Genomic DNA, 18,247 nt, shown 5'->3' with positions numbered 1-18,247 from the left:
GGGTTTTCCCCCTTTCCTGTTAGGTTGCCTTGTCCAAATTCAATGTAATAATTTTTCTTTACATTATCATGTTTTTATATTTGGCTCTTAGCCTTTTTTTCTGATGAGAGATATAAGGGGAGTGGTTCTGGAAGGAAGGGTAGGTGGGGAGAAACCAGGAGGAACAGAGTGAGGGGAATTTATAATCAAGATACTTTACATGAAAAAGTATCTATATTCAAAAAAAGAGGAAGAATATCCAAGAAAAACTAGTAAAAGATGCATGCATCCTAATGTAATGTTCCACATCATCCCATAAAAAAATGCCATAAGTCACAGAAAAGAGCCTCTGCTTTCTCATTATTTCTGAATTTCATTTGTAATTACTGTGGATAGTAGGACAAGTTGACTCTTCTTTAATACTCAGGTTGTTATGGAAAAAGGATTTTTGAAACCTAAGAGAATGTCTAAGTTAAAGAACAATGTGTGTGTGTGTTTATGTAAATGTGCACATGTATGTAAATGAGTGTTTATTTGCAGGAGTATATGTAGGATGTGAAGGGCATGATAAATAAAGAAGAAGGAAAATGAGAAAATTTTCTGTTCTTAACATTATGTTTTTAGTGAAATAGAATAATGTCTGGACTCTCTCCCTATCTTTCCTACAGTCACTGTCACTCTTCACAAGACCTGATTTTCAAGGTAAGAGATGCTTAAATTTTATTATTTTTGTTACATATCGATGTATATATGTCATATAAATACAAATACTTGGTCCAAAAATGAATCAATTAATTTATGTAAATTCCTCTTCATCCCATATAAAAGTGAATCATCATTTAAATACATGTCTATATACTCTCCACTGTAATGATTTAGTATGGAGTACAACCTTACTCTATAATTTATACTGGAAAAGCTATATTAGATGTTTTTATGTAAAATTCAGACTAATGCATTGCTGTTATCCAACTCAACAACAAGCATAGGTATAAAGAAGGAAACCAGCATTACTGACATAGTAATGTCGGGTCATCAAAGTCCATGTGAACTGAGATCAGGACCATATTTTAAAACTCTGCTTTGTAGTTTATTTTCTGCTTTTACTCATGAGACAAAGTACATATTTTGACCTAAAATTTGAGCATCAAAATGTTAGTGTATTCTTATTGGGAAGTATGTTCTAATGATAAAGGAAAACTTAATGAGTATTTTCAATTTTAAAATGCACATTTCCAAACTTTTGAAAAGTATTTCTCTCAGGTCTTAACAAAATAATGAAACATTTTGGAGCAAATATGCAAAGAAGCAGCCCTGCACTGGAGGCCAAGATACAGAACACCTCCACTGCCACCATAGCCTTGCCCTTGGTGCTATGGTATACAGGGAGGAAGGTAACCCAGACACTACAGAACACCAGCATGCTGAATGTCAGGTACTTGGCTTCATTGAATGTGTCAGGCAGATTTCTAACCAAGAAAGCTACAGTGAAACTTCCCATGGCAATCGAGCCCAAGTATCCCAGAACACAATAGAAGGCAATGATTGACCCTTTGTTACAGACAATCAAAATGTGTTCTTTTTCAACATGTAAGTCAACATCAACAAATGGTGGGGAAGTTCCCAGCCAGATCGCACATAGAATCAGCTGAATCACAGTGCAAACTGGAATAATGAAGTTAGGTGCCCCTGACACCAGCAGCCACCTCATCCTTCTACCTGGAGTTGTAACCTTGAAGGCCAGTAGTACTGTAAGTGTCTTGGCCAAGACAGTAGAAGCAGCCACAGTGAACGTTATTGCAAATATGGTCTGCTGCATGAAGCATGTGGCCATATTGGGTTGGCCAATGAAGAGCAAGGAGCAGAGAAAGCAAAAGATGAGGGAGATGAGTAGAACATAGCTCAGAGCTCGGTTGTTGGCCTTGACTGTGGGAGTGTCCTTGTGCTTCAAAAAGACACCCAGTACAAAAGCTGTGAGAAGAGAAAAACACAGAGCCAAGCAGGCTAGAGACATTCCCAAGTGGTCTTCATACCCAGGAATGCCACCACTTTTTTGAGACAGTGATTTCCTTCAGGGTTGGCATACTGATCATCAAGGCACTTCACACACTGATCCATGTCTGGTACAGGAATAAATGTATCATTAGTTTTAATATTTCTTGGTATTTTACAGGACATATTATATCAATGCATTAAAATTTCTTCTGAAATAGCCTTTTTTTCATTTTTATTTTTTGTTTTTTTTGAGACAGGGTTTCTCTGTGTAGCTTTGGAGCCTGTCCTGCAACTCGCTCTGTACCCCAGACTGGCCTTGAACTCACAGAGATATGCCTGCCTCTGCCTCCTGAGTCCTGGGATTAAAGGCTAGCACCACCAATTAGCCTTATTTTCTTGAGGTAGATAGAAAGTTATTTTTTTTTATTTAAGAATTAATAGCAATAACAAAATCTAATATTTTAATGCACAATTTTGAAAGTCTGTCATTTATCATTTATAGCCAAGACATTTTAGTTGTTCATCAGAATTAATTAACATGTGACAGAATATTGTTTACACAACTAAACACCTTATTGAGTACAATATAGAAACACATATTTATTCTTAACATTTCAGTAGATTATAAAGTATAAAATCATAAAAGCAGGTTCTTCCATAGATAACTTTTGTCTTTCTATCAGCTGCAAGGCAAGTACTACATACCAGTGGCCTTTTGTAACTTCTTGTGTACTGAAACACAAGGCCACATGAGTAATGTCAGGGAAAGCAGAAGATTCATGAATCATTTACCACATAAAGTCTCTACATGTTAAATGTATCCCATTTATTATTAGGTTTCTTATGTATTTTGGTAATAAACAGAATCTCCCAGTTTACTAATTTCTGTAAGTTTGGACTATAATAGAAAAATATTTATTGAGAACACAACACAAACTGGATACTTTCCATATTTTTAAATTAAACAATTTTATTCATTTATTTTACTTCCAGACCACATTTTCTCTTCCCTTATCTATTCCCATTTATTTCCCACAGCTTTCCTCTACATCCCAATCCATGTCTCCTCTGTTTCTCTTCAGGAAGGGGCATGCCTTCCAGAGGTACCAAAGAAGCCTGGCATATCAAGATGAGGTAGGACTAGACCCCGCCCCTAAGAACATAGATAAGGTACACAATAAAGGATAGAAGGAAGAGCTCTCATTTACCCATATCATGTAATTTATTACATCATATTTTTCAACTGCATTCAATTAAATGGATCAACAGAGCAAACTTAATGTAACAATATTATCCTTATTATGAGTCTTCCATTCATGACTGTATATCATTACCAATTACTTTTATTCTCTCATATTTTAGTATGTAACATTATCCAAACAATTGGACAAAAACATTCATATTCTTTTATTTTTCTAATCATTTTATATTATTGTTTGCTATAAAATATTTTATTTTCATTATTTGAAAATACACATAATCAGTTAACAATTTAATAAAACCTGGTACATTATTTTTATTTTCAATTACTCTAAAGTTAATTTATGTAAAACATAGTTTTCATCAATTTATTTTCTACTTAGTATTCCATGAAACTTTTTCCCATTATTTACTTGGTCCTCTACCATATATGTTTAATATTTTAATAGAATTATTTGTATGTAAACTCTGCATGAATCTCCATGCTAATGATGTTTAAATTATTTAGAACAATTTATATTCTCTTCTGCAGATTAAATAAAGCAGCAATTTTATATTTAAGGTTTATGTTACTACTTACTCCCAAAGCAATTAATTCCTTTTTTCAGTTACCTGCTATGGTACTTAAAACATCACTATTAAATGTTTCCTGGGTACCTTGTCACTAAAAAGATATCCCCACCTATTCAGTCTGAAAAGTTTGCATGCATACTTGTTTTCATTATTGAAATATTAAAATAAATGTTTCAATTTTGAATTCTATATGTTGTCTAAAATTTCACCTGTGGACTAGACTACAAATGAAAATACAACCAAACAACTGACAGCATGATCTAAACAGGACATATGAGAAAATGCATGTCTCTTAATCAGGAAGCATCATCCATGATCATCTACAAATTATCACAAATCTCACATATGCTATGTAAATAAGAATGTGCAGATCCCAAGTCTTAGGAATGAAGAAAAAATTAGATATATTATGAAGGACTATTTTCCTGGCTAAGATAAATGCTATAGTGATATTTAGTACTCTAAATCAGTTTCCAAATGAAACTACTATGTAAATAGGTGCTGGAGTAATGATTCAAGTATGCGTCTCAGGACACGGGTTGTGATGCTCAAAGGCAGAATTGCTGCTCATTTGACTACATGATGAATTTTATCTTTTCAATTCCCAGAAGCTGTCATTTGGACAACAGAAATTAACTAGTCTAATGAATCTGTTGGTATGTAGTATATTTACCTGATATATTGGAAATCTCATTCTCTGGGCAGGGGATGCAATCAAAACAGCAGACAACCTTTCCCTGCTGAGGGGATTTTCCAAATCCTGGACTGCAGGGCACCCTGCATATTGAGGATGGAATCTGAGAAATAAAACAAATGGAATATATTGAAAAAGTCTTATCTACTTGGGAATAGTGATAGAAATTTAGAACATGGTACTATTGAAATACACCCTTTTATAAATTTGCAAATAAATAAAAAAGCAACATTCATTTTGTGTTGTAGTTATAAATTGTAGATGTATTATGATTTATATAATGATAAAATAATCATTTTTATATATCTGTTTTTATTTAATCATTATTTATCTATCTGTTGCATACATAGACATATAGACATATTTGTATGTAGCTACGATGTTGGAAGACATTGCTGTCTGGTAAATGCCAAAACCTCCCCATGGCCTGGCAGCTTATCTCAGTAGCTCTCTAACATGGGCCTCCCTTCCCCCAGAAGAATTTCCTGCCCCTACCCCTGCCCTTATTTGGAGAATGTACCTGAGCCTGTGGGACTAAAAAGCTGTCTCTAAACCAGATAGATGCCTGTCTCTAAAGCAGATGCTGATTCATCTTTGTTTTGAACTTTGGCACAAATCCTTTCTAGAAGATTTGTGCTAGGAGTTCTGCTATAGAACACTCCTGCCACATATGAAGCCTTGTGATGACAGTTTGCCACTTAATGCAAATTATCATTTGTCCCCACTCTCCTCAGTCTTATATTTCCTTATATTCTAGAAAAAAGTTGAGCTGATTCATCAAAGACTGTCTCCTGAAGAGCTGTCTCTGCTCATGCTCAAGGGCCCTGTACAAAGCTTTCTGTCAGAGCTTCTGACTGGGCCCTCTCAACTTTGTGGCCCACAAGCCAAGAGTAAAAGAAGACCCCTCACAAATTATGAATATTCATACTACTGAAATAAAATATGTCCTGAAAGAAAAATTTAGAGATGTGAGAAATAAGTTAGTGAATATATTTGAAAATACTCTATCTCAGGAGGGTGCTAAAGTCAACCTTGAGATTTTGGTAATTATGTTGCTTGTGGAGTTGTTCAAGTAAGTCCAACAAACCTGACTAAAGTCTATGATCCACTTTATCATCTCTTCAGACATATACAATTGTTGACCATGTAGCAAATGTTTGGAAAACATTCCTATTTTCACCTTAAGTCCAAGATTAGGCAAAAACTCAGTGCTGTAGTTAATGTCATACTCCACATACTGATTTTCTTTCTGATTCATGTTCACTTGTTCTCCAACAGGGTTTTTAAATTGTATGTTCTTGAGGAAATGGACCATCTGAAACATTTATTATTTTAGGTTCAAGTATGCCTACACATTAGAAGAAATATTTAGAGGTGTAGATTTACACTAATTATTGTTAATCTGTCTAGAAATGTGACATAATACCAAATACTCATACAGTAGAAAGAAAAATTCAAATAGGGATAATAACATTATTATTATGGAAATACCTCTAGCTAGAGGTATTTCCTGCTTTGCCCACAGTCAGGACAAATATCTCTTAACTGCCAGTCCCACAGCCGCTCAGACCCAACCAAGTAAACACAGAGACTTATATTGCTTACAAACTGTATGGCCATGGCAGGCTTCTTGCTAACTGTTCTTATAGCTTAAATTAATCCATTTCCATAAATCTATACCTTGCCATGTGGCTCGTGGCTTACCTGCATCTTCACATGCTGCTTTTCGTCGTGGCAGATGGCAGTGACTTGTTCTGCCTTCCTGTTCTTTCTTTTTTCCTCTCTGTTAGTCCTGCCTATACTTCCTGCCTAGCCACTGGCCAATCAGTGTTTTACTTATTGACCAATCAGAGTAATTTGACATACAGACCATCCCACAACAAATACCAACCTCTCACTGATGTTAATTATTTAACACTTGCCCACCTGAATGATATTCCTGGAGAGTAGAGAGATATTACCCACATTATTTCTTCCAAATGTTACCTGATAATTAGCTAAGGAATTGAGGTCGTTAGTGTGTTTAAAAAAGTGTTGAAGAATTACTTGCTGTTATTTAGAATCTATTCACTTGATTGCTGACCAATATCTTGATCACTTAAAAGGACATTCAGCTTCTTGTTGGCTTTCAAATTGTGATGGAAAGAAATACATTAATATTTAAAATATTAAAAACATGCATATGTGGAAGAAATATTATGGGAAATATTCTTGGCATAGATCATGAACATCTGTCTGTGTCAGAGTTGGCTGGATTGAAGTCTATAAACAATAAATTTCCTATGAAATTCTGTCTAATGTACACAATTGTTGTGTATGATAGAAACGACCATGGAATTCTTGGAGAAAACCTATATTATCTATTATGAAATTATATTTATGACAATACATTACATTCATTGGAATACATATTACCTGCCAAGAGTCAAACTCCAGTTTTTCCCCAGAATATGTTGACAATGTATCTACTTCTTGTAGCAGCATCTCATGGAGTGCATGGGCCACAGAATACACAGTATTGTATAGGACATAACCTGTACCACTCACAGACACTTCAAAATGTTGCTGGAATAACCACTGCATTCCTTTTTCTATTGAGCAATTCTTAAGGTTCATAGAATTAAATGAAGTCAGAGAACAATTAAAATAAATCCAACAAAATTTGGCAAGGGAAATTTTATTACTATGCTTGGAAGGATCTGCTGTCTCAATAAATTTTTTTAAACCAGGTAATTCATAAAAGTGAAGTAAAAAAGTAAATGTCCCATAGAATGAATCAAGAAGTAATCTGCCATTATGTGTTATCATATCCCACTGTAAAGTAGTGACCCAGATCCTCTTAAGGTTTGATAATCTGTAGAGTCTAAGGTTAAGTTGCAGATGAGAGTCTTTGTCTCCATAAATGACAACAACTTTGGCTGATGACGTTGTGATCTCATTATAATAAATATTTACATTTTTCCGGAATAGCATTTTATCTTCCATAATAATATGCACAAAGGCTAAGCACACACTGTTTCTTTGCATCTCTCTTCTTAATTCTGAGAGAAATTCCAGTCCTAGGTCATCATCTGAAATGATTGCTCCAACCCAGTTCCATCTGAAATACACCACCAAAGACACCATGGACAAAGGCAGAGATGTGTCCTTAGGTGCCATGTGGTAGAGATGTGGAAACTGTTCATGGTTGCTCAGGAGAGGATGAAATGGTCCATAGTAAAACTGAAAGACAATGAATTGAAGAAGGTAGAATGCATAATGATCAGTCTAAAACCAATTGTGCTCATCATAACCTGGAAATATTAGGGCATGTGGATCTTCATCTCATTAAATCTTATGTAATTTCTTGTGAATATCTTAAAAGGTACAGATGAGCCAAATCTGCTACTAAAATACTTCAAATTTCTCTTTGCTTTGGGTCTATTTATGCTAAAGTACTGGTATATGTCAATGCTTTCTGAGTATATATGCTTTCAATTCTATGCATCAAAACACACATATACATAATTTTTTCTTTAATCAGCCTTGGTATCTGATAATCAGCATGAAAGGAGCCAATGTTTCATTAACTCACACATGCTTACCTCTGGTTTATTTGTGATGTACAGGAGTTGTCCAAGCATAGCAGATGATAACCAAATTGGACCTGTAAGTGTGATTAAATATCTTCTCTGATTTATACAGCAGTAGTTAGGAAGAAATTCACCTAATTTTGTGGATAAACTATTCATTCTCCAATCATCCAGGAGGTTACATTCAACTTTAACTAACAGTGAAATGTTGGGTAAAATGTGAGGGTCTTTGTTGATACTTTCAAGAGCAAAATAAAGAGACAAAATCAAGTGGATATTTTTATATGTCAACCTGAAAAGAGAGCAAACAGATCATTAGAGATGGAGTTCTAAACGTAACATTAAATTAAACCATTAGGGTTTTTTTTTTGAATCAGGGTTTCTCTGTGTAGTTTTGGTGCCTGTTCTTGAACTCTCTCTGTGGACCAGTCTGGCCTCAAACTCACAGAGATCAGCCTGGCTCTGCCTCACGTGTGCAGGGATTTAATGTGTGTGCCACCACTGCCCAGCCTTAAACTAATAGTTATAATGTATTTAATGCTTGATTTTTTCCAATTGCTTTGGAGACACAAGACCTGTTACTGTGCTGTTTGAGAACATGAATTTCTGGAATTAAGTAAGAATTCTTAAAAGTTTTGGAGGTGGATCTCACTCATGTGGGATGCTCTGATTTTGAACTCTCATACAGTTTTATTTCTTTGTCTGTGAGCATGGTGAGAAGAAGGTCTTAGAAGACACTGAATCGGCTCATTCCATTATTATAGAATTATTGTAAATAACATAAATGTAAAATAGGTGGATATTATCTTCTACCCAGATAGTGATAGATTTTTAGAACAAAGCAACTGTTGACAATGCCCTGACTTGGTTATGAATATAAAGAATGGATAACAAAATATATCAATCTGTATCACCATCTCTGGGAACCTTTAAATTTGTAAGCAATATTAATAGCATATTTTCTTTTAATTTTTCTCTGTATTTCATGCACCTTTGTCCTTTTCCATTCTATTTGATGCTCTGTAATCTTCAATGATATATTATTGTTTAGAACAATGACCATATATTACAAAGAATAAGCCCTCTTCACATGGGCCCTTACTGTGGGATGTCTTTCTGTATGATGTGAATATGTATTGCTCTGATTGGTTGAAAAGTAGTTGTTTGACCTATGGCAATTCAGGTTATAGCTAGGTGGAAAATTGAAAAGAGAGACAGGAAGAAGAAAGGCAGAGAGGAAAAGACTACATCCTGCTATCGAGGGAGCAACATGAAATCACACAGAAGTAAAGCCACCGAACACATGGTGATATATAGATTAATAGAAATGTGCTGAGTTTAGATAGAAGAATTAGCTTATAAGAAAATTGAGTCATAAGTCATGGCTATATAATTCATAATTAATATAAGCCTCTATGTGTTTAGTTGGGTCTGAGTGACTGAGGCACCAAGTAGGACACAGAAAATCTTCCAGCTACAGCCCCTTAGGTTGATGATGAATAATTTAATTTTCATTTGTTCATCTGAACATGCTAGTCTTATTTCTAGATTACTGTTGGTTTGTGCTAATTATCAAAATAATTGTCTTTCTCTAATATCTTAACTTTTAATCTCCATGCAGATCCTCTGATATCAATAATGGAGAGGGTGAGTGAACTGGCTTACATCAGTAATCATATTGCTGAATACCCTGTCAGCATAGAGCCTTCATCCAGTAACTGATAGAAGCAGATGCAGAAGCCGGGCGGTGGTGGCGCACGCCTTTAATCCCAGCACTCGGGAGGCAGAGCCGGGTGGATCTCTGTGAGTTCGAGGCCAGCCTGGGCTACCAAGTGAGCTCCAGGAAAGGCGCAAAGCTACACAGAGAAACCCTGTCTCGAAAAACCAAAAAAAAAAAAAAAAAAAAAAAAAAAAAAAAAGAAGCAGATGCAGAGATCCACAGCCAAATACCAGGCTGAGCTCCAAGAGTCCAGGCAAAGAGTGAAGAGGGATTCCTTGAGCAAGGGCATCAAGGTCATGATGGGGAAATGTACAGAGCCTACTCATGGGAACTCATGAACTGTGGACCAATAGCTGTGGATCCTCCATGGGACTGGATTAGGCCCACTGTATAGGCAAGGGAATTGTGTAGCTTTACGTGCTTAAGGACTCCTCCCCAGTTGTGAGATCAAGATCCAACCCAGGTGCATGTGTGGGCTTTTTCGAGCCCAGTGCCTCCGGTGAGACACTTTACACAGCCTTCGTGCGGGGGGGGGGCGGGTTGGACCTGCCACAAATGAGTGCACCAGGCTCTGCTGACTCCTCATTGGAGGCCTTGTCTTGGAGGGGTTGAGTTGGGGCCTATGTTGGAACAGAAGGCTGGAGGATGTAAAGAGGTAGGGGAGGGCGATCTGTGGTTGGTATGTAAAATGAATAGAAAATTTCTTAATAAATAAAAAAAATCATATGTAACAATTTGTTAATAATTTGTTTCATTGTCTATTTTTCTCTTATTGTTTCAGCTTTTGTTTCCTCTTGTGTATATTCTATTTTTTTAGGACAGTGTTCCATATCTGAGTGTACTGTCCTATTCTGTTGCTCTACAGCTAGTAACCAATTGAATGAATAGTATATTTGCCCTAGAATTTATGGTTCTAATGCTTGAATAATTTTACTCTGAAGTTTTCTATTCTTTTATTTTTAAAGTTTTCTGTTGGATTCAGAAATAACCAAGCCTGAATTGTTTTTTAGTGCTCTGCCATTTGGGTTGGATTTTACTGATGTATGGGTATTTCCAGTTTTAAATTTGAATTATCTAGTTCAAACAACAAAGTTACTATTCTATGACATTAATATCTAAAATCGCTAAAGTCATTTTTTCCAAATAAAGTTTCAGAATTTATAGTTCTTATTCTTATGGATTTAAGTCATCAATTTCCACGAACTCTTACTTTCTATTCATCTTTCATTTAAAGGTTTCTATATCATATCTTTGACCAATTAGTGATTTACATACTTTTTAAAAAATCATTTTTCAAAGTAACATCGTCAATATTTCCACATTTCCTAATATTATTGACCACCAGTTCTGGATTTGCATTTTAATCTATGGACAATCTGAATATATAACTGAATATTATTTACCCTTCAATTCATCACATTGTCTTCTTCTCCAAAGCATGAATGTGATAAGTTACTGTCAAACTTGAACACTGTTTGTTTTGTAGACCAAAATTTTGTTGCCACCATTTGTTTATAAGCTTAAGAAAATTCCTTTAACCCCAAGATTTCTATTGGTTATCCCTACTGGGATAATCCTCATTTCTTATCTAGTACCATTCCTCTGTGTTTTTTTAGGTATCTCTTGCTTTATTTGAAGTCATGAACTTGCTGATTTGTAAAGCCTTTATACATATATAACAGAAATAATCTAAACACAAATCTCATTCACCACATAAAAATGGTTATAGATTAATAGATTAATGGCATATAGATTAATATTGGCCATTAATTAATTCTCAAAAGGGAAGAGTCAGTTTTCTTTAAGAGTATGACCCGGCTATTCATGTAGATCTTGTCCATTTCTCCGTGTCTTTTTTTTGGGGTCCCATTTTCCAGGTAGCCTCACTGGTGATGTGAGTAGCAGTCTAGTCATCCTTGTTCCACATCTAGCATCTTCCTATGAGTGAGTACATACCATATTTGTCTTTCTGAGTCTGGGTTACCTCACTCAGGATGATTTTTTCTAGATCCATCCATTTGCCTGCAAACCGTGTGATGTCGTTGTTTTTCTCTGCTGAGTAGTATTCCATTGTGTATATGTGCCACAATTTATTTATCCATTCTTCAGTTGAAGGGCATCTAGGTTGTTTCCAGGTTTTGGCTATTACAAACAATGCTGATATGAACATAGCTGAGCAAGTGCTCTTGTGTCATGAGTGGGAACAATGAAGGGCGACAGTCGAGGGAAAGAGTGGGAGATCCTAGCTGGATCAAGAAAAGAGAGGGAGAACAAGGAATAGGAGACCATGGTAAAAGAAGACCACATGAGAAGGTGAGAAGGGGAGGAAGCAGAGAGCTAGGGAGGCCCACGAAGATCCACAAAGATACCCCCTCAAAAGACTGCTGGCAATGGTCGCGAGACGGCAGGAACTGACCTACTCTGGTGATGGGATGGCCAGACACCCAAATAGTGGTGCCATAAACCCCATCCAAGGACTGAGGAATCTGAAGGCAGACATCCACGGCTGGTCCCCTGGTGGAGCACTGGGAGTCTAATTAGTGAGTAAGAAGAGGATTTATATGAGCGAGAATTGTTGAAGCCAAGGTTGGATAAAGCACCGGGACAAATAACCAAATGAATGGAAGCACAGGATCTATGAACCAAAGGCTGAGGGGCCCCCAACTGGATCAGGCCACCTGAACGGGTGAGACAGTCAGTTGGCTTGATCTGTTTGGGAGGCAGCTGTGCATTGGTGCCAGGTCCTGGGCTCGTTGCATGAGTTGGCTGTTTGAATCCTGGGACTTATGCAGGGACACTTGGCTCGGTCTGGGAGGGGGGAATGGACCTGCCTGGACCGAGTCTACCAGGTCAACCCCGGTCCTCGGGGGAGACCTTGATCTGGAGGAGGTGGGAATGGGGGGTGGGCTGGGGGGAGGGGTGGGCGAGAGGGGGAGAACAGGGGTTTCTGTGGCTATTATGTTGAACTGAATGGTGTTATAAAATAATAAAAATGAAAAAAAAAAAAAAAAAAAAAAAAAAAAAAAAAAAAAAGAGTATGACCCATAGTGGATCATTCATTTCCCAGTGGAAGGACTCATGCAGAAAATTAATCAGAAGCACAAAATATACTTGGTGGCTAAATAAAAAAGAGTGGTGAAGGAGAGGAGCAATTATCATTAAATTACATTATACCAAACTCTTAACCAACTAATAAAAATTGTGCCTTATGCAATTAGCTTCAAATCATGACAGTATTATATGAGTTCACAATTTTGGAGATTTAACTTTATGTGAATGCGTTCAATTGCTATTCCTGGTAGAACTGTGCATCTAGGTTGGAGACAGTGAAGGACAAAGCATTTACATAATATCTTGAGTAAACAAGAGAAAATAGTAGAAAATAAATTAGGATTCTACAATTCCAATTGAATACCTTATCCCTATATCAAGTGTGCCAAAAATAAAGTGTCAAACTGAAGTTTGGTTCATCAGTATTCAAGAATTTTAGTGACCCTCAAATCAAATCTATAATTATTCTTAATATATAAAGAAATAAAATACAGTCTCCCAGCTGCGATTGGACCAAGCAAGCCTTATTCCAGTAACACATGGAAGCTGATGCAGAGAGATCCATAATCAAGCACCAGGCCAAGCTCAGGGAGGCCAGTTGAATAGAGGAAGAGTGATTATAAGAGGATGCGGGGTCAAGATCATGATGGGAGCAATCTGCAGAGACTCCTGAACCAATCTCAAAGCAAATCATGATCTTTGGACAATTTTGGAACCTGCAAGGCACTGGACTGGACTCTCTGAATTCCAGAGACACTTGTGTAGCTAGGTATGTGTGAAGGGGCCCTGGCAATGTGATCTGGGTGTATTCCAGGTGAATGAACTGGATTTCTGGATCTCATTATCTATAGTCAGACACCTTGTCCACACTTGATGCAGTGGGGAGAGGTTTGGTCCTGCCTCAACTGAATGTACCGGGATTAGCTGTCCTTCCTCATGGGAGAAGTTACCCTGTTGGAAGAGGGGATGACGGATAGGAGAGCAAAGGCAGGAGTGGGGGAATAGAGGGTTAGGGAGTGGAGGTATGGGGGAGGAGAGGGAATGGGAGGAGGGGTGAGAAGCAGATCTGTGATTAGTATGTAAAATAAATAATTTTTTTTAAAAAAACATACAATATACTACCTTTCTGTCATCAATCAATCCAATCACAAGTTCTAGTGAATTACTGAATCTACAATGGAAAAAGCCTCTGATTAGTCACAGATATTCTGATTATGTGTGTCATCAAAGGAGTTGGAATATGGGAAATCTAATTTATTATATTCTACACCAAAAAGGCTGATTATACTCTGAAGTATCTAGTCAGACAAGTCAACAAATAATCATTTTTAGTGATTACATTTTGAAAACTGTGCTGTATAACATGAATGAAAATATTTTCTTAATTAAAAAAAAAGAAAAAAACCAAAACAAACAAACAAAAAATGATTAACTCTAAAACTCTTCCAGAGACAACATGAAGTACAAAATCCAGTAAAGCACATAACTTCATTGTTACTGGCATTAGAAAAAAGTTTTGAGACATTTGGTAATTTTGAGATGTCTTTGGCCAAGTCATGAGTAAACATGTAACTGAAGAAAAATGGCTGGTGGATTTCAAAATAAAACAAGGGGGCTTCACTGAAGATGATGAATGTGTGACCTTCTCTGTGGTTTTTTGGTATTTTTTTCTAAAATCTGATGTGTAAAAATTTATATCCTGTTAAAACAAGTTTTTGATATTATTTTTTCAACCACTTTTTTCTTGTTTGAGAATTTCATGCACATGCATAGTATGTTTGTCTATACCTTTAACTCACATTCCTTTCAAGTTTGAATTTGCCACCTATCATTGTTTGAAATTAACTACTGTCTCAATATAATAATAAAGTTGAATTAAAACTTGAAAAAAAAAGAAAACTGTGGATGCCTATATTTGTGTGGTATATTGAAGCAATTCTTCAATTCAAGTTTAAAATGAACTCATAGCAAACATTTCATTTTAATACTCTAATTTGTCACAATATCAATTACTAATGTTCTACAAGGCCCATGAAAAGAAACAATGACTAGGGTAGTCACATATTGACATATGCTACAGTCAAACATGTTTACTAAAAACAAATGAACATTTCTTCTGGGATCCAATAAAAATCAAATTCAAATGATATTTACCTGATTTGGAAGCTCTCATTGAATTAAAAGATGTAAAATAAAACAGAGAGGATGTTAGAGAGTGTTTCTTTCAGTGTTAGATTACAAAACTGAGGGATAAACACACTAATTTCAAAGATATTTTAGCAAATTATAAATGCTAAAAGTTTGAAGTTGCTAATGAACAAAAAGGGTGAAAAATTTTAAATTAAGTTCATAGGATATAGGGTTAGCTGAAAATAATATAAAAATCATAAAAATATGATTAATAAGTATTTAAGCAAAATGCTTATTCATAACACAAAAAATTTAAACTAGATAAATATTTGAAATATATATGAATATATATGGTATATATTTGTATGATGTGTATATATGTATATATTTATACATATATACTATAAATTACCTGTATTATACATGTGTTTTGGCAATGAATAGTTTATTTGCTTTAGTATAAAATTAGATCTCAATTCAACTTGACAAAGGAACATGTAGGGAACTTTTGCTCAATTTTTTAATTTTTACAACATCATTTTCTTTATCAACTATTATGTTCTTTTTAATGATACAACATATAAACCGAGATAATGCATGTTTAGAAACATTCTTCTATGATGTTTTATGTAATAAATACATGCTTCAAAGAGTATCAGATAATTCAATGCCTTTTTTTGAACAAATGTTTATTTACATGTAGAAAATCATGAATAGCATCAGTACCATTTAGCAACTTTTGTATCTTGGTTGCTTTTATACCTACGTTATTCATTTCTTGCCTTAATGAATATTCCAGTAATCTTATCTAGAGAGATCATGTCATTGAGGAGTGTTTAGCCATAAACTGATGAGATTTTCGAATCAGTAAAAAGGGAAATTGCAAGTTCTCTCATCTCTACTTCCAAGAAGACAGTTTCCCTCCAACTTCAAGAACTCTAGTGACTGGTAGAGATATAACAAAACTGTGCCTAACTTGAGTGAAGATTTTCTCATTCATGCTCTAATGAACCTCCTCTTAGAGATTTTTAAAATTTGTTTGGTATTTTGGGCTCTGAGTCATCACTCTCATGCTCCCTTTCACTGTGAAAATTGCTTTGTCAATGTAAAAAATATGTGATGTCACTTGAAGTCATTCCTCATTGTCCTTCATAGCTATGGTTATGTTTTACACTGAGGCCAGTTTTATTCCTGTTCTTCATTATTTCCTTAATCTTCTTGAAAATTTCTCTCCTCTGTTCCATGATCCCAAACATCATCCTCTGCTATGAATTGCATTCACCTGTATGTTACTAATAAATGAATACAAATTTTGTCTCAAATATTAAAACTTCATTGCGGAATTCCACACAGAGAGTACAATGCACAAATTGTACATGTTTATTACCATATATTTAGATTGTTACCTGTGACAATTTGCTTAGCATGCCAAAGGAGACATTGCTACAGTTATCCAAACCAACTATCAAATCCAGTACACATCACCAATCCAGCTAAATTATGATCAAATTTAAAAATCTACAGTATGCTGTACATATTCCCATAACATGTGAACACACTCTTTATAACTGGGAAAAAAGGAAAAGAGAAACAAATGTGGAATAAGTGTCAGAGATTAAAGTTATGGATCAGAGAATCAAGACATGAAAATATAAAATAAATATTAAGAGTAGTATCCATATTTGTGTTTAGTAGATTTCTTTCAAATATTGGCATGTGCTACAGATAGCAACTTTCATTCTACCACTGAACAAGGGAAATATAAAGTCAATATTTACAGTGACATACTATAGTTGAGTTTTTCTTTGGGTGGCCAGATTAAAAAAAAAATGATAGGGAGACGTGTTAAGTATAAAAGTTCAGCCTTAACTTAGGCTTGTGTCTAACTTGCTCTTATAATTTTAACACATTTCTGTTAACTTACTTTCTGCCTCATGGTTTTATAACTGTATTTCTGTAGTGCCCATCTTGCTTGCTCTGCATTTCCTGGCATCTCTGCCTTCTTATTTCCAGCATCCTGCCTACCCAAAAATTGTGCCTAGACATATCTTGACAGCATACTCTCTTTATCAAGTACACAAACTGTCTCCTGAATTTGTATAAATGGCTTTTATACATGAACAACATAGAATTTAAAAGAAAAATCACTACTGACATTAGCAATAGAAAGAAATCTGGCTGTACATGTTCTCAACTGAAACAAAATTTAATGCAAAGAATAAAATTACCACCGTGAATGATCTTTCTGTTTTTATGCTTGATTTCAGCCACAGGAGTCATACAGCACAGCAGTTTTGAAATGATGACATAAACAACATTTGAATAAAATAAAGTATTCTTTTAAGATATGTACCCATGAAGCATTTAAGAAATACCAAATTGGCCAAACCCCTTGTGACGGAAAAACACTAGCACAACACTTATTGAAAAATTTACTCAGCCTCAAAGAAATGGACTCATGGCAGTACCTTGGATTATGTTTCTTGGAAATATCACTTGGCAACATACAGTAGGAATTGCCAATATAAAGGAAATCTCTCCAAAGGAAATATAGACAGTGTGTATCATTCAGCTTATAGCCTGAAAAATCTGACTCTAAAAAGATGAATCAGATAACCAATAAATCACCTGAAATATGGAAATAATCAGCATAAAAATAAATTTTGGTCATGTACTAGATAGGGAGGTAGGGCAAAACAGACAGAAAACTTGGAGAATGATGTTTTGACCATACTTGGGCCTTCTAAGTGTTACAATGATGATCAATCAAAAACAAATAAGTGAAAGGCACTTACTTCTTATCTAGATTCCTGGTTAAATATTCGTTCTTGATGTGACCATGCTTTGTGTAAACAGAAAAAATACAATCTGTGTCTTTATCTTCACCCAGGTATGTGGATCTTTAAATCTCAGAAAGCACCTGGGATCCATCAAACTGCAGAAAAGGAAGGAAAGCCTGACGACCAAGAAAAAAAGCTTCAAATAGAACATCTTTATAATGTCACCAAGACTGGAACCTAGATAAAAGTGTAAATAAGCAGAGTTTCACAGAAAACCATGATTCAAATGTGCCTGTACACACACGTGTCTCTTTTTTCTGTTCTAGTACTCAGAAATGTATTTTTATTTCCTAATATAATTTTTCTCAGCTTATTATTCTCTGGAGAACTCTGAAACATACTCAGCTTCAGGGTCTGCATCTGAGTGACTATGCTCAGGTGCAAGAAAATTTCAGTAATTCTATTTAAGTAATTATCTTCATTTTCACATTCCTGTGATTCCCTCCACATCACTAGACATGAAGTCCCCAGGCTAGATTCGTCCTGAGATATC

At 35.4% G+C, this 18,247-nt stretch overlaps 1 pseudogene; it reads right to left on the bottom strand.

Moving 5' to 3' along the window:
* Nucleotides 1-1,180: 1,180 nt before the first annotated feature.
* On the bottom strand, nt 1,181-17,905 carry LOC102917530 (vomeronasal type-2 receptor 116-like; annotated as a pseudogene).
* Nucleotides 17,906-18,247: the final 342 nt, after the last annotated feature.

Source organism: Peromyscus maniculatus, chromosome 1 (genome assembly GCF_049852395.1).
Source record: "Peromyscus maniculatus bairdii isolate BWxNUB_F1_BW_parent chromosome 1, HU_Pman_BW_mat_3.1, whole genome shotgun sequence".
NCBI lineage: Eukaryota > Metazoa > Chordata > Mammalia > Rodentia > Cricetidae > Peromyscus > Peromyscus maniculatus.
Note: the sequence above shows the minus strand (reverse complement) of the source record. Positions and strands in the feature narration are given on the sequence as shown.